The sequence below is a fragment of the Leptonychotes weddellii genome, chromosome 7, assembly GCF_054177405.1.
Source record: "Leptonychotes weddellii isolate Sample4059 chromosome 7, ASM5417740v2, whole genome shotgun sequence".
Classification (NCBI taxonomy): Eukaryota; Metazoa; Chordata; class Mammalia; order Carnivora; family Phocidae; genus Leptonychotes; species Leptonychotes weddellii.
Genome location: NC_138375.1, coordinates 63780595 through 63802539, shown reverse-complemented (window position 1 = coordinate 63802539; position 21945 = coordinate 63780595). Strand labels below are relative to the sequence as shown.

Below are 21945 nucleotides of genomic sequence, written 5' to 3'. Positions count from 1 at the left end.
ATCCTCACTGGAAGAGCAAACCAATTTGGGTTCTTCGCGCATTCTAGACTCTGGAAGAGGTAAGGGCTTATTATTACAGGGGACCACTCTCAGGACCTGCTGTAAGCTTAACAGCATCCATCCCAATTCCAGCATTGAGTGTCTAACCCTCTTTTTTAAAAGACAGTCTCAGGCACTGGGAATTACAGGAATGAGAAAGACACAGTTCCTGCCTTAGCCGAAAACCATTCTAAAAGTATCAATGTTATAGTTGATGCAACTAAAATGTACAAGAAAAGGTGAATGATTCTGAGGGTGAAAAGTGCGTATTCAGGGGTGCGGGGTCGCGGCCCCAAAGCGGCTTCCGTTCCTCGAGATTTCAGCACCCGGGATCGCCCAGCACCCCGCGGGCACACTTAACATTTTAGTCACGACTCCGCCCCCACCCTCCGAATTCCTTTCCGGCTGCCGACCGGCCGGGTAGTCCCTTCCAGACGGCCCCAGCTTATCACCCCCGGCCCGGCCACTTCCCGGTCGCGGCCAGGCGAGCCTCCCAAAGTTTCCTGTGACGCCGCCGTCCGCCTCCGGCCCCATCCCGCCCTCACTCCCACCCCCGCAGCCCTGGACGCCGGATAGAGAGGAGCGGGGTCAGAGGGACCAGGAGGGCAGTACGAACAGGAGGACTTCGAGACCCTACCCGAGCTGGGTAGCGGACTCAGAGGGCGGCAGCCACAGGTCCACGCCTCCTTTCGCCGCGCCCGCAGACCCGGGTCCGCGCGCGCCCACCTGGCCTGGAGCCCGAATCCCACCCCTCCGGGTCCAGAGCCAATCGGCCGCGCCCCGCCTCCTGGGAGGTGGGGGAGGAGGGGGCTGGGGGCCGGGCGGCAGCTCCCGCCTCTAGCTCGTGCCCATTGGCTGGGGCCTCGAGGGTGCCCGAAGACCGGAGTGCAGTTTGATTGGCCACAGAGGCTCGTGACAGCGGCGCCCATTGGCTGTGGCAGCCCCCGTGACGCGGGGTGGCGACTGGCTCCCGGGTCTGAGGGGCTCCTGCTTGTCAGGTTCTAGGTAGGTGAGTTTCGCGCCGCCGGCGGCTGGCGCTGTTGCCCGGGGCAACGCCGAGGGAGGGGGGAAGAGGAGGGCAGGCAAGCGGAGAACGGGGGCAACACTCCCTGCCCGCAGGGGGGCGCCTGGGACTCAGCCCTGGCTGCGGCGGCTGCGCCGAAGGCTCTTCCTCCGCCCTCGGCCACCCCCACTCCCGCCCCAGGCTGCAGGGTCTCCCGCCCGCCCTCCACCCGCGGCAGAGCATTCCTGGTTGGGGCTCGGGCCGGGCTGCAGACCCGGCCCGGCGAGGCAGGCCCCTCCCACCAACCCGGGACTGGAGGCTGAGGGGGCGGGTGCCGGCGCGAAAGGGTTGAGGCGGGCGCGGCGGCCCCGCCCCGTCGCCGGGTCGGTGGGCTGCGGGGTGTGGGGCGGGGTAAGCGGTGCTGTTGGGCACCACCCATCACGCCCGTACACCCTTGTCTTCTAGCGCTCCTCTCCTGGAGCAGCCCTTCGGCTGGGGCGGCCACCCCCAACCCCTAGGTGTTCCCTCAATCCCATCCTACCTCTCGGGCCCTGAAGTCCCCTTTGACCCGCGCAGTCCGTCCCCAGACCATCTCCCATGCATCAGCCTCCCGACCTCCCGCTTTTATCCCCCACCTTCGATCTCTGCTCCTGTCTTGGCCAGAGGTGACCCCCAAGACATTGTCAAGAGAAAAACTGTTAAGTGTGAAGCTCATGCAACCGGGGCAGTTTCTGCTCTGTACTCTCTTGGCCATTTAGGGTTGAGGAGGTGTTTCGAGGCACCTCTGGGTTAGTTTTCTGCTCAGAGTCTTCTCGGTATCAACTTTCTGAAACGATAATTGTGTTGGTGTTGGTAGAGCCGGGCCGGGTACGTTGTGCACAAATTAACTGTGAAGTTGTCGTTTTTTACTTTGTACATTTGTGATCTTGATTTCTAGTGCAGTGCAGTCCCAAATCTAATAATTTATTAAGGCTGTTAGTCTTTCATTTTCGTTCGCCGTAATGGTTAAAAAAAAAAAAAAGCTGCATACATTCATAGTGGTCTGTCACTTTGACATTAACTGCTCTAAAGGTGCAGTCGTACCATTTTCCTCTTTCTCCAGGAATTCTAAGTTAATAAAACAATTTCCCCAGTGGAGTCACTATGTATAAAAGTGTTACGGAAAAACCAGTAAAATACCAAAACTATTTTAGTGATAAAAGACTAGAAAACACTTTTTAACCAATGGAATGGGAATAGGATTAAAAAAAAACCTTGCAAAATGTAATTATTTCAAGAGTGTAGTGTTGTAGTCTTGGTATACCTGTGTAGTCTTTAGAAAGAAATATTCAAGAACCACACATTTGTCAGAATGCAAAGGAAGGCTGAATGTAATCTTTTGTAATCCAGGAATCTTTTTTGCTAGTACTCTTGAACCAAGGGAACTATACTTCCAAAGGTACTGAGACTATATTAAGAGAGTATGTAGGCATACTTGGAAACCTTTTACCTGCCTTTTTTTTTTTTTTCTTTTTTCCCCTGAATGGCCTTTGGTCAAGATCTGTTTCTCTTCTGCACTGATGGTAGGCAGCATTAAATATGTAACAGGTAAAATTATTTAGGGTCCAGTTAATGCAGCTTCTGCACTACTTTAAAGGTTGATGTCAGTAGTTTGGAAGTAAGAATTCACACTTTTGGTAGACAAATCACTTTCATTTCATTTTCAACTATTACATAGTTATAACTCTGGTCTGTGAACTTTCAAGCTGCCATTTTATTTTCTCCTTTATTTTACTATGTATGAAAATTTTCAAACAATGAAGTAAGGTTGAATTGTACAGTAAATACCCAACCATCTACACAGCAATAACATTTCCCGGATAGCTGTTACAGAGAGTAAATATAAAGAAAAAGGGGCGGGTGCCTGGGTGGCTCAGTTGGTTAAGCGACTGCCTTCGGCTCAGGTCATGATCCTGGAGTCCCGGGATCGAGTCCTGCTTCGGGCTCCCTGCTCGGCAGGGAGTCTGCTTCTCCCTCTGACCTTCCCCCTTCTCATGTGCTCTCTCTCATTCTCTCTCAAATAAATAAATAAAATCTTTAAAAAAAAAAAAAAAGGAAACGGGGAACTGAAATGATCAAGTTTGAAAACCAGCAAAATGTATAACATACCAAAATATCGTAAGAGCTTAATTTCTATTTGCAGATGGAAATAGTGTTTATAAAAACTATAGTAATTTAATTTCCATGAGACTTACAAAGCAATCTTGTGAGTGAGTAGGAAGTCATGTTTGTACATCAAGGCCCAGATGAGTAAGTTGCATTTTGGTAATAAGAAAAAAAAAGAGGGCGCCTGGGTGGCTCAGTTGGTTAAGCGACTGCCTTCGGCTCAGGTCATGATCCTGGAGTCCTGGGATCGAGTCCCACATCGGGCTCCCTGCTCGGCTGGGAGCCTGCTTCTCCCTCTGACCCTCCCCCCTCTCATGTACTCTCTCTCATTCTCGCTGTCTCAAATAAATAAATAAAATCTTTAAAAAAAAAAAAGAAAAAAAAGAAATCAAATGAACTTGTTATACAAATAAAAGCTTGTTTTAAAATTGGACTCCTGTATTAGTAGATGATAGTTTTATACTTGATCTTTGAATGAGCATCTTCTTTTGAAGACAGGTCTAAAGGACTGTCTTTTTCGATTATTCAGTGTTTCGATTATTAGTATTTATCGATTATTCAGTGTTTCAGTAACAAACAATAAGTTGGATCAATCTTATGCATGTTGTTTTGGAATAAGTATATTTTTGTAATGGAAAAAAGAAAGCCTATAAATGGGAAGTTTTAGTAGAACTATTTCATGGAAAATGAAGGAATTATCTAGAAACATTTAACTCAGTATTTTGATAGGACTCACAACTATCTTGGGTGTTGTTTCATGGTGTTGCTAAAAGAATGTTTTAACACAGAACTTTAGTTTATAATAAAAGAATAATAAATGGGTATAAGTTCACGTATGTGTATATTTGTAATTTTTTCATACTTAGGAAATTTCTGCATTCTTCTGTAAGTATTTGAATCCTGCTTTTCAGTTTTAGTATACCCTAAATTTGTTTTTCATTCTTAGCTCATTTATATAACTAATTTCTTAAATATTGAAATTAGGAACTATGTCTCAGAATTTATAGATCTTAGATTGCCTTGATATTATTTCTCCATGTCTCATTTGACTTTGGCATGCTTATGTATGGTTAATTTATCACACCACCTGAGACATTAAAAAGAACAAGCAGGTCATAGTTTTAGAACTTCAAAAAGAATAAAATGTTTAAATATTTTTTAATTGAAGGTCCAGTTTTTTTTTTACCTGCCTCCCTCCCTCTTTTCTTCTTTCTTTACTATTTTTATCTTTTTTATAAAAGTTAAATAAGCTAAATAGACTATAGAGAAGATGAGCTGCCTAGCTGGCTCAGTCAGTAGAGCATGGGACTCTTGATCTCAGGGCCATGAGTTCAAGCTCCACGTTGGGTGTAGAGCTTATATTAAAACAATAACAAGAACAACAACAAAAGAGTATAGAGAAGAAAAGTCACCAATAATTCCATGATAGTTAATACTTTGGAAAATTACTGAAACTTTTGTTTCTTCTGTAACACTCTACCGATCATAGCAGTACTATGGTCTTTATTGCAGTATATTTGCACCTGCACCTAAACTTGCAGTTCCTGAACTTGAAACTTGGTTACTGTAATTTAGAAGAGGGCTCCAAGATCTGGAGGAAAAATGGAAAAGAATAAATAGAGGACAGATTAGAGTCAGAACAAAAGAAATCTGACAAGCAATTTCCCACTTCTTACTATTATAAGTATAAATATAATCCTAGTTACCCATGTGAAACTGCTGTATGGCTGACAAAATACGGGACCTCTCAAGTTTTTTCTTTGTGTTCAAAATATCTAGGTCAGATGAAGTTTATTTAGTGCCTTTCTACAAAAATTTTTAGATTTCTCTATTTTGGGGGATATTAGATAATTAGTTTTATAAAATTAAATGTCATGGATGACTTGGAATTATTTCTTAAATATTTATATATACTTATCAAACAATGACTAACATTTAGTCTATATATCATCACTTCCTATAAGCTTGATATCATTTCCTCCTTTTGAAGGTTTTAATTAAAATGCTAAAATTTTTAATATAGGTGTTTTTTGCCAGGTTGCAGGGTGTAGTGAAAGAAGATTCATTCTTTTGGAGCTAAGCTAATTGGGTTTCAGTCACAAACCAGAATTTTCTTCTGTGGGATCTTGGGCAAGTTAATGTAATCTCTTTAAATCATAGTTTCCTCATCTGTAAAATGAGGATAATAAGATTGCCTCACAAGGTTGTCATGAAGAAGAATGAGACAATCTAGCTAAAATGTCTGAATTTAGGAAGTCCTCAACTTTCATATTCAGTTCCCTACATGGTAGCTTTAATTTTATCTCTTCTAGTATTTCTGTGTTTATTCTACCATCCTAAAAGTCCCCAAATTTTAGACTTCGGATATTCAGTAATGTACATTAAGTAAATCAAATGACATTTGTATTTGTACAAAGGAAATAATTAGTGTTATCTCCTACTAGCTGTTCTTTTATAGTTTTTCAATTGCTGCGTCTCAGTAGGGATAATTGGAAATTCACTTTAAATGCTTTTTACCTCAAAATATGTCTAGTTTGTCTGAATTCCAGAATTATTTTTCTTCCACCTTAGATTATCATCTGTTGGTGGATGGTTTCCCAAAATTCCTTTCATTTTAACCACAAATATTTGCTTAAAAGTGGTACAGAAAAGCTAAATGTTACTTTCTTAAATCTCTAGTATTCATCCCTTCCTTAAACCGCATTTACTTAACCTATTTAAAACTTAAAGTTTATTTTCAGGGGTAATAGTACTTAAAACTCTTATGTGAATCTTTTCCTGCTACTACTAATATGTATGATTATTCTTTAGGGACCATTATTTTATAAATATCCCCATTTCAAAATGTGTGTTGTATAAGTGTAGGATTCTAATTCCTAAAAAGCACTCACTTATAATTTAAATGCACAGACCAGGGTATCATGAAACAAGCACTGAGCTGTATAAAGAGTTAGGAGTTGGACCACATAGTTTTTATGTCTTATCTGGCAATAAAACAAAATTTTGTATCTAAGTCAGTGATTTTCAATTTTTTTCTGACTCAAGTACAAGATATTTACATGTGTGACATATTCTAATGTGCAGTTTCCTAGCATGCTATGTGTAATTCCATCTCACCCAATCCCCACACAAGAAAGCGTATCAGAATGCAAATGACTAAGAGTGGCATCATTATGGGGATAAATTTGAATCTATTCTGATGTCTCAGGGAAAGCAAGTCATTTAAAAATGTGTATAACTATTATTAGTAGTTGATAATCCTTGAGACACACCTTACAGTACTAGCGTTGAGACCCACGTTACTCCTACGTTTTCCTGAAACGAAGGCCTCTTCACTTGTCCATCTTGTAATGCTACAGAAGAAAAGATTCCTGTATTAATTTTATGTAACTGATAATGAAGAGTCTTACATTTAAAAATCAGAGTAACTGATAATGAACATTTAAAAATATGTGAGCAATAACTCCATGGTCTTTATTGTAAATAAAATAATATGAATTGTTCTAGAAATATTGAAGTTTTCCAGTATAAATTATTTTACTTGCAGAAAAAGTATTTCTGTAGTGGGACAAATGGTTTTATTTATTTTTTTAAAAGATTTTATTTATTTATTTATTTGACAGAGCAAGAGAGGGAGAGAGAGACAGAACAAGTAGGGGGAGCAGCAGAGGGAGAGGGAGAAGCAGACATCCTGCTGAGCAGGGAGCCCAACAGGAGTCTCAATCCCAGGACTCTGAGATCATGACCTGAGTAAAAGGCAGATGCTTAACCTACTGAGCTACCCAGGCACCGCAGGACAAATGGTTTTAGGAGAAGGGGAAGCCCTTAATGCTAGAATATTTATATTCTAGGTGTTTAGTGTATAAAAATGCTCTTTACACTGGTTCATTCAGAAAAGTATCTTTGAAATTACATTGCTGTGCTTTTAAATAAACATCCTGGATGGATGTTTTATATATAATATACAGATAGAGGTGAAAACTTAGAAAACCTATGCTTATTGAACCCTCAACATTAACAAGTGGTATTTTCTCCAAAGCTCTGTGGATCTATGATACAACTATCTCCATAAAATACAGTCAAATTTAATTAAAATTTTTAAGTGATCCCTTCAGACCCTTAACAGTTCTATTAAATAATTTTTTGCTTCTAAAATGAAGTCTGGATAATTTTGCATTACATCATTAGTATATATTACAGAAAAGGTTCCTATTTTTGACTCTTGTGTCCTGGGGTTTGCAGAACAAGAGTATTTCTGATTTGATCACAAAGGCTGCTGCATTGTCACAAAGATGAAGAGTTAGTTCTTGGTCACTGCAATGCCTAACACTTGCTGCTGTTTCTTGGGTATGTTGTCCTTGGAGTTGAACACTTCTGTAGTTTGTGTCCTTTCTGCTCTTTGAGTGTCCAGCTTGGCAGGACTTCCCCAGCTTCTCTTATTAGTTGGTTGGGGCTCTTTTGTTAATTTCATGTTATACAAAGCAAAATGCATTTCACTCTTACCAATATTCAGTTTGGATAATAACTGGATCAGTATCTACCCTAGTCGCTGTACCACCCCTTACTTCATGAAAATGTTTATACAGTGTCCGCACTTTCTCTTGAACTAAATTTCCTTCAGAATCACATGCTTTCTATATACTTTCTTATACAGGTTAACCATCATTTCAGCTTTCATTAAGGTTTTTCAGATTTTCTAGGAGGAAAGGAAACATTTTCAGGCAACACCTTTCTTTTTCAGTGTGGAATCTGTGGTTTATGGTAGACTTGCTAACGATGCAGATCCAGTCACTGCCACATTTCATATCCATTCTAAATTTACTCTAAGTGTATATATTCTGGTTAAGCACCATCACTTTGTGAGGCCTTTTAGCTTTCTATATATTGAATAAATTGGCAATAGTAAAGTAATTAAAGGGATCTAAACAACACAGTTGTCTCAGATAATTATTAATGGCAACTTGTTAGATTACTATTCCAATTATTTATAAACAGTTACATTGGACAAAGTGTAGGATTTTTTTTTTTTTTTAATTTTACTTACTTATTTTTGAGAGAGAGAGACTGCATGAGCAGGGGGAAGGAGCAGAGGGAGAGGGAGAAATAGACCCCGAGCTGAGTAGGGAGCCTGATGCGGGGCTCAATCCCAGGACTCCAGGATCATGACCTGAGCCGAAGGCAGATGCTTAACTGATTGAGCCACCCAGGTGCCCTTATAGGATAGTTATCCAGGTTTATATATAACAGAAAATTTTTACAAAGCAGGAGACTGATTTCTTTCTCTTACTGATATATACAAGTATGCGTATATATGTATAAATAATATAACATATTGTGTTATAATTATTTGTTCATATATATTACTTTTTTTTCTCCCCTCTTGAACATTTTAAACTTCAAGGTAGAAACAATTTCTGTCAGTAAAAGTTTTTGAGTAAATTACATGGATTCAGATACTGTTATGGGGAAGGGGCATTAATATTTGATGCCTGCTGAAAGTGCTAGACACTTTTTATGCATTTGTTTTGATTTTCTTGACAACTCTGTAAATTGGATAGCTTGTTTTTTTCTTTTTGTGATCTGAAATCAATGTCAGGTCACAACCTGTATCCAAGGAGACCCAGCTATAAAGTGTTAACTGGGGTTTGAACTTAGTTTTTTTATATGCTAAACCTGAAATGAATGCAAATGGTAAATGTCTATAATAAACCATTAGCAGTCCTGGATTTGACAGCAGTTTCAACTATCTGGGAGTGATTGTAAAGGTCCATGTTGAAATATTTGCAGTTTTGCTCCAAAGAATTGTTATTGGAAGTGAGACCCTCGTATATGCATGACCCTAGCTAACTGCCCAATGTTTACGTCTTGTCTTGGCTTTATTTTCTGTTTGAGGTTGTCCTATATTATAACTTTTGTCAAGTGATGAAACATTCTTTCTTTATAAAAAAAATTTCCTGAAAAAAAAAATCAGCTGCTAGAAATAAAGAAAAAGTAAAGAAGTCTAAGAAAGTGGTAGATATTAGCCAGAAAATAGATATTTTTGAGTAAGTGTAAAAATGGAATGTTGAATCCAGTGAGTCTTTGACCTGATTGTGAATCAATCCACCACACCTCCTAGGAAAACAAAAGTTGACTTGTGAAGCATTGTTACTGAGTGTTCCAGCTCTGTCAAAAATTCTCATGGTTTTAGACAGATTTCTTGAAAATGTCAGGGATCTTATATTCATAAATCCTGTCCCACTTCCCTTCTCTGTAACCCTTAATAATATTTGAAAGAGATTTGACTGTTTATAAATAGCTGCTACTTTTTGGAAGTTGATGTAGTTCTTATAAATATCTTAAAATATTAACTTGAATAGCAGTATCCTCACTTATAGGTATAGGTATCTTCTTCTGACTTTCACAATTATTACAGAAGAGTAGCTAGACCTTGGTGATGGGCTCTTTCTAAGGTTCTGATTTCTCTTTTGTGCTTTGGAGCCTATGGTTTGATTTACCCTATGGCTGGAACTGGCATTCTAGGATTGAAGTGGCTTGGCTTAGAGACATTTGCTATTATATATAGTAATACAGTTTTTGGAGGAGGGTGAAGGTGGTAAAGAAATAGACATGTCCTTAAGTTGGTCTACATTATAAAAATAATTCAGAAATGTTCCATGTAACATAAGAGGTGGGTTGTACAGGAGTGGCAGAGAGAGCAGGAGGACATACGACTCTTCCTTTTTTGGTCATGCCACAAATGTTAATAGAATACTCACTCCATGTAAGGACTTACCTTATGGCTCCAGGTAATTATAAAGAGGAATTTCAGACTGTTTTCCTGAAAGAGAGTATGATATGTGGAAAGAGCATTCATATTAGAACCAGACCCACCTAGGGTTGAATCTACAATACCAGTAATTTGTTGTATAAATTTAGGCAAATAATTTAACTCTTATAGCTTTAGTTTTTTTCATTTGAAAATCAGCTATCAGTTTATCTGATAACTGATGATAAATATGAAAATTTTCAGTTCCTTCAGTTGCATGAGATCAAAACCCATACTAGCTTAGGCCACTGGCTCAAACGGGAGTGTGCTTCTTCAAATGCAGATGGTTTTAAAGGTTCAAACAATGGTCTCATGACATACTCAGTGGCTTTCTCTTGTGTTACAGGTACTTTCAGGTAGATTTTCTCCATGTGGAGCCCTCTGATGGCTCTAGGCTTACAGTCTTCCAGTTTAGCAGGCCCAACATAAAAAACGTTTCTCTTACCCATAGTTTTAGTATAAATCCTGGGATTACATCTCATTGAATGAATTAGATCATGTTTTCATCCTTGATGTCTGTGGTTGGAAGGATAGCGTCTGATAGTAGGCCAGATCTGGATCCAGGTACTAACTGCTGGCACTGGTAAGAGGAAGTATGGTCAGTCACATGGTCTGAATCATGTGGGATGATGTCACTGAAAGAAAGACTGCAGTGTGACCAGTGGATACTGGACAAGCATAACCAAGAGATTCCAATGTGCATACATGTCCTTCCACACATATATAACCTTGAAAAAAATGCCCTTACCTGACGTAATGCAAATTTTTCACTTACAATTTCCAATTTGCATTTACCACCTGCCCCCCAGCAAAGGAAAGCAACTCAAAGACTCATTTAAGTACTGCATCTAACTTTAAGTCTAACGTCTCTGGGTAATTTCTCTCAGTTCTGTTTGAATAGATAACCTTAGGGTCTAGAAACTTAAGTTTAAATGATAAATATAACTAATTGTAATAAAGCCTGTGTTCAGTGGTAGAAGAAAAATAGCATAAAGGTAATAAAAACTCTCAATTAGAAAAGAGAAAAAGGAGAAACAACGCACAGAGATTTTCCATTCCATGACATGTGCATATTTCATTGGACAGGTGTGGCAAGGACTCTTTGCCCTGGCAGTGGAAGAAGATTTTTGATTAGCCAATATGGCTTTCTTTGGTTCTACCACCTGGGAAGGTCTTTTTTGTTTTCTTTTCTCCTAGTTACAGCCAAGATGAGCATTGAGAGATTCTTGTACTGGGGACTGCATTGCCTCAACAACTCACTTTCTGTTTTGAGGTTTTGGGGTCCCAGGAGCTGTCTTAGGGGTTGAGCAGTAACAAATCTTTGTTGGGAGTGGTTGGGAGTTTCTTAGGCAATACAACTTTTTATAAGTTTAATGTTTTATTTATTTGTATTTGATCAACTTCTCTCAAGTACCTGAAGTCTGAATCCTAGTTCTTGAATCAAATCATTGCCTGATATGCCTCTAAACAATTTGTCCATCACTGTAACCCAGTGGTTCCACATCATGGGGCAATTCTTACCTCAGGGGACATTTGGTAGTGTCTGGAGATAGTTTTGTTGTTATAATGAGAGGCTGGGATAGGGAAGTAGGTAGATGTTGCTAGCATTGTGTAGGTAGAACCCAATAATACTGTTAAACATCCTACAATGGACAGAACAGCCTCCTACAACAGAGAATTGCCAGTAGTACTGAGATTGAGAAACCATGCAAATCCTAGTTTTCTCAGTTTTCTTGTTGGTTTCTCTTTCTAGCCATTGAGAGCAGCTTCTCTAGGTAATAACTCAGAGCTAATTTGTCCCTACTTCCAGGATGTGTCACAGTGGATAGTTCTTTTTTTTTTTTTTAAAGATTTATGTATTTTAGAGAGAGAGAGAGAAAACAGGAGTGGGGGGAGAGGGAGAAAGGGAATCTCAAGCAGACCCACTGCTGAGTGCTGAGCCAGACACGAGGCTTGATCTCATGACCTGAGCTGAAACCAGGAGTCAGGCGCTCAACTACTGAGCCACCCACGCACCCCGTGGATAGTTCTTTATAATGGGTAAATATCTTCTTTGCTAGGATGCTTGGGGATGAGCCTGGAGCATTAGGCTTCTCTCATATTTTGTTTTTGTGTGGTTAAATGTTCTAATTTTACTTTAGGGATATTTTTCATCCCCATAAATTGCAAGATTATCAGCCATCTTGGATTTATAATGAAATACTTAAAAGATTTTCTTTTATTAAGACTTTACTCGGGGCGCCTGAGTGGCTCAGTCGGTTAAGCGTCTGCCTTCAGCTCGGGTCATGATCCTGATGTCCTGGGATCAAGCTCCACCTTGGCTGGTGGGCTCCTTGCTCAGCAGGGAGCCTGCTTCTCCCTCTCCCTTTGCTGCTTCCCCTGCTTGTACTCTCTCTGTCTCTCTAATAAATAAATAAAATCTAAAAAAAAAAAAAAAAAAGGACTTCACTCAAAGTATGCTTCTTTTTTGAATGAACTTACTGAAGACTGCTGCATAGTTGACAATATACCAACATCCTAACATTTTTTAATGAGTATCCTATAGTTCCATCCTTGGTAGGCGCATAGTCCAATTTACAAGAGGTGGTAGTTTACCAGCTGCTTTGCTTATTAAGGATTGCTGACTTCTCATCCTACCAATAGAGGGATACCAAATACCCTCCACTTTCTACTGTTGACTCAGTTCCACATTTTAGGGCTGTTACTTGTATTGCCTGATTTCTGGCATAAATTTTATATTTATCAGGCTTCTTTTAGATTGTAGTGGTAGAAACCTAGTTAAAAAAATTAATCCTTCCTGTATCTGTAAGTAGCACTTCCATTCTTGTTTTTGATCAGACCCCAAACCTTGAAGTTATCCTTGACTCTTTTTCTTTTATTTCTACCACACAATAATTCAGCATATTCTGTTGGCTTCAAAATATATATGAAATCTGACCAAGTTCTCACCACCTCTGTTTGGGGTTCACTCTGGTTCCACACCATCTGTCCTCTCTTCTGTTTAACTTCTAACAAGGCTCCCCGCTACTACTTTGGCTCTCAGGAAATTAGCCTCCGAATATTAGTGTCATCCTTTTAAAAAGTAAGAGATAATTTCTTTCCTCAGAATCTTGCAGTGGCTTCCCATGTAACTCAGAGTAGAAGTTCAAGACCTCATAATGAACTAGTTTTTGTGGTCCTGCTCTTCTTCCCTCATGTAAGATCTTTCTCTGAACTCAGAGTTTTCTATTGTTTCTACCATGCAGGCCTCCTTGCTTGTCCTTAAATAAGTGCTTCACACTTACTGTTACCCTGGCGCTCTTCTCCAGATATCCATATGATTTCCTTTGTTATCTCCCTTAGGTCCTGGCTCAAATACCATGTTCTAAGTCTTTGATCAATTAACATCAGTTTGTAATTGCCTACCTTTCTCATATTTCTTGTTACCTTTTTCTGCTTTGTCTTTTCTCTTTTTAAATTTTAATTTTATTATTTTTTTAAACTTTAAGTTCAATTACTTAACATATAGTGCATTATTAGTTTCAGAGGTAGAGTTCAGTGATTCATCAGTCTCATAGAATACATCACACTCATTACATCATGCACCCTCCTTAATGTCCATCACCCAGTTACCCCATCCCCTACCTCCCTCCCTCCAGCAACCCTCAGTTTGTTTCCTATGATTAAGAGTCTCTTATGGTTTGTCTCCCTCTCTGATTTCGTCTTGTTTTATTTTTCCCCGTTATATGTTGAGGTATTGACCTATTTTTATTGATTCTGAGGGGGGTTCTCAGTGCTTCCTGGACTTGAATGCTTGTTTCCTTTCCCAGATTAGGGAAGTTCTTAGCTATAATCTGCTCCATTATACCTTCTGCCCTTTCCCCTTTCTTTTCTCTTCTTCTGGGATCCCAGTTATTCTAATATTTTGCTTTATGGTATCACTTAATCTCTCAGATTCTCTCCTCATGATCCAGTAGTTGTTTATCTCTCTTTTTTTCAGCTTCCTTATTTTTCATCATTTTATCTTCTATATTACTAATTCTCTCTTCTGCCTCATTTATCCTAGCAATTAGAGGATTGCATCTCATTGATAGCCTTTTTTATTTCAACTTGATTAGATTTTAGTTCTTTTATTTCTCCTGAAAAGGATTCTCTATTGTCTTCTATGCTTTTTTCAAGCCCAGCTAGTATCTTTTTTTTTCTTAAAAGATTTTATTTATTTGAGATAGAGAGCGAGTGAGTGAAAGAGAGAGAGAGCGCAAGCAGGGAGAGGGACAGAGGGAGAGGGAGAAGAAGGCTCCCCACTGAGCAGGGAGCCTGATGTGGGGCTCGATCCAAGGACCCTGGGATCATGACCTGAGCGAAAGGCAGACACTTAACCGACTGAGCCATCCAGGTGCCCCTGCCCAGCTAGTATCTTTATAATCGTTATTCTGAATTCTACACTTGATCTTAGCCAAAAGGCCGAGAAGCGATCGTTATTCTGAATTCTAATTCCAACATTTTACTTATATCCATACTGATTAGGTCCCTGGCCAGTCAGTACTTCCTCTTGTTCTCTTTTTTGCGGGGAGTTTTTCCATCTTGTCATTCTGTCCAGAGAAGAATAGATGAACAAGAGAACAAAATACTAAAATGGCCCCAGAGAAATAGACACTAAACAAATCCGAAGAGACTTGAAACTGAAAAAAATAAAATTAAAAAAAAAAAGAGAGAATATAATCAGGTGAACAGAACAGAGCAATACACTGGATCCTGTGTGTATTTTGGTCTGTTTGTTAGAAACCTAGATCCTAAAATTGTAAAGAAAGAAAAACTTATATATGTACAAAAATAAAATTAAATACAATGAAAGGATAGAATGTAACTGTAAAAATGAAAATTAAAAGACAAAAAAGAATATAAAGAGGTGAAGAGAACAGAAGCAATACACTAGATTCTTGGTGTATTTTGGTCAGTTTGTTAGAAGAAACTACATCACAAAATTGTAAAGGAAAAAAACCCATATATATAAAAAAAGAAAATTAGGGGCGCCTGGGTGGCTCAGTTGGTTAAGCGGCTGCTTTCGGCTTGGGTCATGATCCTGCGGTCCTGGGATCGAGCCCCACATAGGGCTCCCTGCTCAGCAGAGAGCCTGTTTCCCTCTCCCTCTGCTGCTCCCCCTGCTTGTGCTTGCTCTCTCCCTCTCTCTTTCTGTGTCAAGTAAATAAATAAAATCTTAAAAAAAGAGAAAAAGAAAAAAAAGAAAATACAATGAAAGGATAGAATATAACTGTAAAAATGAAAGTTCAAAAAGACTTAGAGTTGATAAAATAAGAAATTGGTTGAAAAAGAAAGTGAAAAAAATTAAAAATGAAAGACTAAAGAACCATGAGAAAAAAACCATGAATTCTAATACTATTTTCCCCTAGCACTGGAGTTTTGCAGTTCTGTGTGATGGGTAAACTTGGTCTTAGCCATATGTTCTTGCCAGTCTTCTGGGGGAGGAGGGGCCTGTTGCACTGATTCTCAGGTGTTTTTGACCCTGGCGGAATTGCACCACCCTTGCCAGGGGGCCAGGCTAAGTGTAAGTGACTCTGGATTGCCCTAAGTGGCTTTTGTTTCCTAAAGGCTTTCCGCGCAGCTTTAGAGGATGAGAATGAAAATGGTGGCCTCCCAATCTCCAGCCCCAGAGCTGAGAGCTCGGGGCCCCACTGCTCAGTGTGCCCTCAGGGAAAAGCAGTCAATCATTCCTATCTCCATGCTCACCCAGCCCCTGACCCAGCATTTCTATCTCAGCCTCGTGACCCCACTTTGATTCTTCAAACCCTGTAGACTCCTGTAGCATGCATCTGTGTTGCTCCTGCAGGGGGAGAGAAGGGGTTCTCCCCATGGTTCTGCTGCTTGCTGGGCCCCTGCTCGGAGAGCAGTCACCCGACCGTGCCACTGTGGTTCTCGGTTTATGGCAACCCAGAGCTGAGAGCCCACTCCTGGGCTCGGTGATAGCAGCCAGCTTCCCTGCTCTGATGCCTGGGAGCTCTGCTGCACTCATGTACTCCTGGTCTCCCTGTGACCCCGAGGGTCCTGAAACCACACTGTCCCACTTAGGATTCTGCCCCACTTCACCACCTGAGCACCTTTCAGGCAGGGACATCCCTCACCGCAGCCGACTTCTAAAAGTTCTGATTTTGTGCTCTGCTGCTGTATCACTTTCTGGTAGCCAGCTTAGGGAGGCTCCCACCCCCGTTTATCTTCCCATATATTGCCTCAGATTCACTTCTCTGCACCTCCTACTTTGCAGAAAGTGGTCGCTTTTCTAATTGTAGAGTTGTAACTATTCTTTTATCTCTGGTTGAGTTTGCAGATGTTCAGAATGACTTGATAGGGGATATAGCTCAGTGGTAGAGCATTTGACTGCAGAATGACTTGATAGATCTAGTTGAATTCCTGGGACCAGACAAAACTAAGGTCTCCTACTCCTCTGCCATCTTGGATGCCATTTTCTTTTTTTTTTCAGATTTATTCATTTATTTTAGAGAGAGAAAGAGAAAGAGTGTGGGGGGTAGGGGCAGAGAGAGAGAGAGTCTCAAGCAGACTCTGCACTGAGCATGGAGCCTGACGTGCGGGGCTCTCTCTCAGGACTCTGAGATCATGATCTGAGCCAAAACCAAGGGTGGGACACTTAACCAATGGACCCAGGCCTTCTTCCTGCTTTTTCTTTGTAACACTTATCAGGACTTTATACTATATATTTTATGTATTTACTTTGTGTTTTGTTTCCTCTGTAGAATACAATCTCCATGAGGGAGGAATTTTTGTCTGAGATGTTTTGTATGAAAGTGCATGGTACATAGCTTAGTAGGCTCTCAGCAAATATTTGTTGAATGAATTAATTTAAAAAAGTAATTTATTGCCACATGTAACTATTAAGTTTGAAACAGTTGTGGGACTGAAATTACCCTCCGGAGGGAGAGAGATTATTCATTAAGCAAATCTCTCCAGAGGAGGATGGGAAAGTGTCTTTAGGTTTAGTGCCCTAGAATACAAGTAAATATCAGAAAAAATATGTAAAGTAACATAAGAAATATGAGAAAAAAAGGAATATAGGTAAATATCTTCCAGGGGAGGTAGGGAGAGGGCTTTTATTTCGCCAAAGCTCATCGGAGGTCTCTATCTTTAGGGAGACACATTCTCTAGCTTCCAAGGCTGGATATTATGCAATTATTCTTATAGTACCTTTTGCTCAGAAGCCTCTGATTGTGCAGGAACATGGGAAATCCAGAGAGAATTGTTTCTCAACAGCAATTCTAAAATTCTAGCAGTTATATCTATTCACACCTGAATTCACCTGAACTCAGGTGTGATTAGCTCTGGGGACAAAATACTTTCAGAGTTTTCATTTCTCTTTCCATCTCTTGGCTTTTGTTTTCTCTGGGTTGGCTCTCTGACAAGTTGGTATCTACCATGTTCTTTCAGTTTAGCAACCTCAGCCAAAAGAGAACTTCCTAATGAGTTCTGGCAAAAATTTTGGGATTGAGTTTTAGTTGTCCAATTGGATCACATACCCATTCCTGAACTACTGCTTGGGGAAGGAAATATGCTGATTGTCCAGGCCTGGGTTATATACCTATTCTAGGAACTTTGTGCTTATTTCAGGAACCTATTTCAGGAATTCTTATTTTGAATCCGTGAGGCATTACTGCCTCATCTATTTTTCATCCAAAATCACATCACGAACAAGAAATTTTTTGTGAAAACATGATTTTAAATGGATGTAAAATTATATTTAAATTTACTGCTTCGTTTTAGATATTTGGCTTACCAGAATTAAATTTTGGTTAATCACAATTGGGTGTTATTTAGAGAAGTAGGAGGGGTCGAAGTGAGAAAGAGAAGTATGCACCATGAGCATGAGAGGCAAGGGAGATGCCTAACACACATAAGACTGGCTTTCAGGGTCATGCAGCTACAGGGTATGACCCTGAGAGTGAATGTCTCCATAAATTTTGCACCCTAGGCACCCCTCTTACCTCATGAAGAGAAGCATAGTTAAGGAATAGGAACTATATTTTTACTATGATTGTGAGTTAAAGATGGTAGCCTATGTGGTTGGGGAAGTTGGTGGGGAAGATTAAGTTGCACTAGAAAGTAGTTACTACGCATTTTCAACTTGTCTCTAGGAATCTTTGCTGAGTTCTGATGAGAATGATTGTATCTTTGAGGTAACATAAGGAATATAGTTTTTATTCAATGGTTTATATTAGTTTGATGAAAGAAATGTTCCATTTAGAAATGCCACCAAGGTAGTTGTTACTTATTTTTAACCCAAACTATTTCAGTATCATATGGAAGATAGGGTTTTTTCATTGAAAAATAAAAATTATAGAAACACGTTGTGTTGGAGAGTGACACATAAATAACAGATGGGTGCTTTGACTAGCTTCCTTGAGCAAGACACTTGGCACTGCACTGCTCAGTGTTGGGCATGGAATCTTAGTTGAATAGTTACCTTTCTTGTTCTTAGGTCTTTGAAAATAACTGTTTCTCTATCACAGTGAAACACCAGAATGTGAAATTCTAGGTATTCTCAGCTGAGCTTGCTGATAGAGAAGTGGCTAAAACATTTCAAGTTAAATGGATAGTTCAGTAATTTTGGGGTCTGTTCCTGGAGTGGAATTCGCTAACATACATAATATGTACATTTTTGTACACACTCATACATTTAGTTCTTTGGAAATCTTTATAAGTAACACTGTTTACTGTATTATATCTAAGGGGCTTAACTGAAGATAAGCTATTGACAGCAGCATGATTAAAATTTTCATATTTAAGTATCATTTAAAGTCATGAATTTTACCATTTAATGTAAAAACTCTTGTTAAAGTCCTACTTTACACCGAAGTGTACAAGTCAGGGAAAGCCATAATTTACCTTGGAAATTCGTTCATTTGGTACTCACTTGTTTGGTGGCTACAATGTTCCAGGGATTGTGTAGGATGCTGGCTATAGTAAGATGATAATCCCTGTTCTCAATCATGTCACAGTTTAATGGAAGAAGAGGGATGTAATAATACTCTCATTATATGTAGATTAGATTTCCAACCAGTTCTAGCTTTGGGAACCTTGCCAAATCTACAGGAGAGCATATACTTATCTGGGGGGCCAAGAAGGAATCTTTTTGGAAATGAGTAAAAAGCTTAGAAGAGTGGGAGACTTGGAAGATATTCCTTACATACTTTGGCCAATTTCCTGACCAGAGGGAAGGAGTAATCTTATTGGTAACCCCCATGAAATGTCCTCTGATTATTGTGAAAGTCAGTGAAGTGGGGGAAATGACAGGAAACAGAATAAGCAAACATTCTTATAACCAAGAAGTCGGGATTAGACATACAAGGGCCTGAGGCAGAAAATGAGGCCTGGTGACAGAACTGTAAACGACATATATTGACATCAGTGATTAAGAAGAGAGCCAGTGACCAAGAAGCACCTTAGAAATTCTCCTAGTGACAAGAATTGAGAGAACAGCTGACAGAGGAGTCAGGCTTTGGCATGCTAAGGTGTATTAAAGAAAATGCATATATGCTGGGAGAATCTTTCCCAAACCTTACCAGCCTTTGAGCTCAGTTTTTCTTACATAGTTAATTACTTCTTTAGGCTGTAATAATATTTTAACAAATGCACTTGCTTCTTTTGATATGCTTCAAACTCAAAATGATTTTTATGCTATGAAAATGGAGAAAAACATGAATTACCTATTCAAAACGGAATAGATTAGGGGAGAAGGTAAGATGCGTTACACATCGAGAAAGTTGTGGAAAGAAATGGGAGGGCGTAAGCAGGGGGTGGAAAAGTTAGGTAAATATAGCATTCTTATTTTTCATGTGGTGACTCTGAGACACTGTCACAGTTAATTTCCAATAGTAGCCTGCTATACTCCATGTGCACATTTTCACTTTTTCTCTGCCGTTAACGTTTCTGACTCCTTGAATTTCTTCTTGCAGCTCATGTTTTCTGGCCAGACCTGTGGTCATTCCCGTGAGACTTTACTGCACATTTTCTCAAGTGTCTTCCTCATCCCCAATGTGTAATCCTTCAACATGGACCTGCTACTTTAGCTGAGATATGACCAGCAATGAATAGTAGTAAGGTAGGATTACTTTACTCTTCTTAGTGAATTACTAAAAACTGAAACTGTGAAACAGTTTTGACTTCTCTTGATTTTGTAGTGTTTATGTTAGATTATTTTACCTACACAATCATTTCCTATTAGTTTTATATATTTTTGCTTGTCATTTATCCTGCTGAATTCTATCTCATTTGCGATGTAATTATTGTTTTTTTTCAACTAGCATTTACATTCAGCAGAATTCCAATCCATAACCCTTTCCAGCCTGTGTGTCCACTAGTCCTGTATTTTCAACCACATGGCACCAAACTGAATATATCTTATTTTCTTCTCAGTCACTCCTCCTCTAGTTTCTGTATTTCCATAAATAGCATTTGTTTAGTACAGTCATATATTCATTTACTATTTCATTCATTTGTTTGCTGTACAGTGATAGACTTCTATTACATATCAGACAGTTTGCTGCTTCTGGGGATATGATGATGAATGAACTGGATATTCCATCCTTATAGCTGTATTTTAAAGTGGGGGGACAGGTTTAAAAATAAACTGACAAAATAATTATGAATTATAATAAACTTTTTTGAAGGAAAGCAAAAAAACAAATAATTTGGAGATAATGAGGTAGGAGCTACTTTAGATAGGGTGGTCACAAAAGGAGTTGATATTTAAGATGAACCTATATATGAGAAGGAGCTATTTCAAGAGTAGGTGGTGTGTGTGTGTGTGTGTATGGTATTTTTGGTGGGGAAAGCATTCTCATTAGAAGGAATAGTGGAGTGAAATAAGTCAGAGAAAGACAAATACTATATGTTCTTACTCATATGTGAAATCTCAAAAAGCCCAACTCCTAGAAATAGAGTCGAATGGTGGAGCTGAGGAGTAGGGGAAGCTGAGGAGTAGGGGAAATGGGGAGATGCTGGTTAAATGGTACAAACTTTCAGCTGTAAGATAAATAAGATCTGGGGATCTGATGCACAACTTGGTGACTATAATTAACAATACTGTATTATGTACTTAAAATTTGTTAAGAGAGTAGATCTTAAATGTTATCACCACGTTCACACACACACAATTATAATTACATGAAGAGATGGAGATGTTAATTAACCTTATTGGGGTAGTCATTTTGTAATATATGCATAGATCCAATCATCACATTGTATACCTTAAAACTTACACATGTTATATGTCAATAACACCTTAATAAAGCTGGAGGCGATAGAGGGAAAGAAGGAATAGTGGGTACAAAGACTTTGGAGCAGGAAAGTTTGGTGAGTTTGAGGAACAGAAAAAACCCCAGTGTGGCTGACTTAGTGAGAGAGGCAGAGATGGGTAAGAAGAGGTTACAGAAATACGCAGGGCTTTGGGCTGCCTGGGTGGCTCAGTCATTAAGTGTCTGCCTTCGGCTCCAGTCACGATCCCAGGATCAAGCCCTGAATCAGGCTCCCTGTTCAGTGGGAAGCCTGCTTCTCCCTCTCCCACTCCCCCTGCTTGTGTTCCCTCTCTTGCTGTCTCTGTCTATCAAATAAATAAATAAAATCTTAAAAAAAAAAAAGAAATATGCAGGGCTTTGAAGGGTTTGGTAGGAAGCTGGTATTTTAATTCTAAATGATATCATCATTTGAGCTGCTGTGTAAGGAATGGACTGCTGGGTGAAAGTGCAAGCTGGCAGTTTTAGGAGCTGAGGTGAGATAGTGGTGGCCTGAGAAGGTGCTAGCAACCTGAGAGATGGATGGATTTGAAATGTATCTGAATCAGAATTTGTGGGACTTTGAATAGTTTGGGTTTGGAAACAGAACATTCCCAAGGATGACTCCAAGATTTTTGGGTTTTGAGCAACTGGGTGGATGCTGGCGTCATGCC

General features: G+C 39.6%; 1 protein-coding gene across 1 annotated transcript in view; it reads left to right on the top strand.

The window, feature by feature from the left end:
* The first annotated feature begins 592 nt into the window (after nt 1-592).
* The window catches only part of FER (FER tyrosine kinase), a 387502-nt gene continuing 366149 nt past the window's right edge, over nt 593-21945 (top strand). Inside the window, exons 1-2 of the mRNA XM_081825811.1 lie at nt 593-1044; nt 19955-20100. The gene's annotated coding sequence lies outside the window, so the exon portion shown is untranslated. The remainder of the gene's footprint in view (nt 1045-19954; nt 20101-21945) is intronic.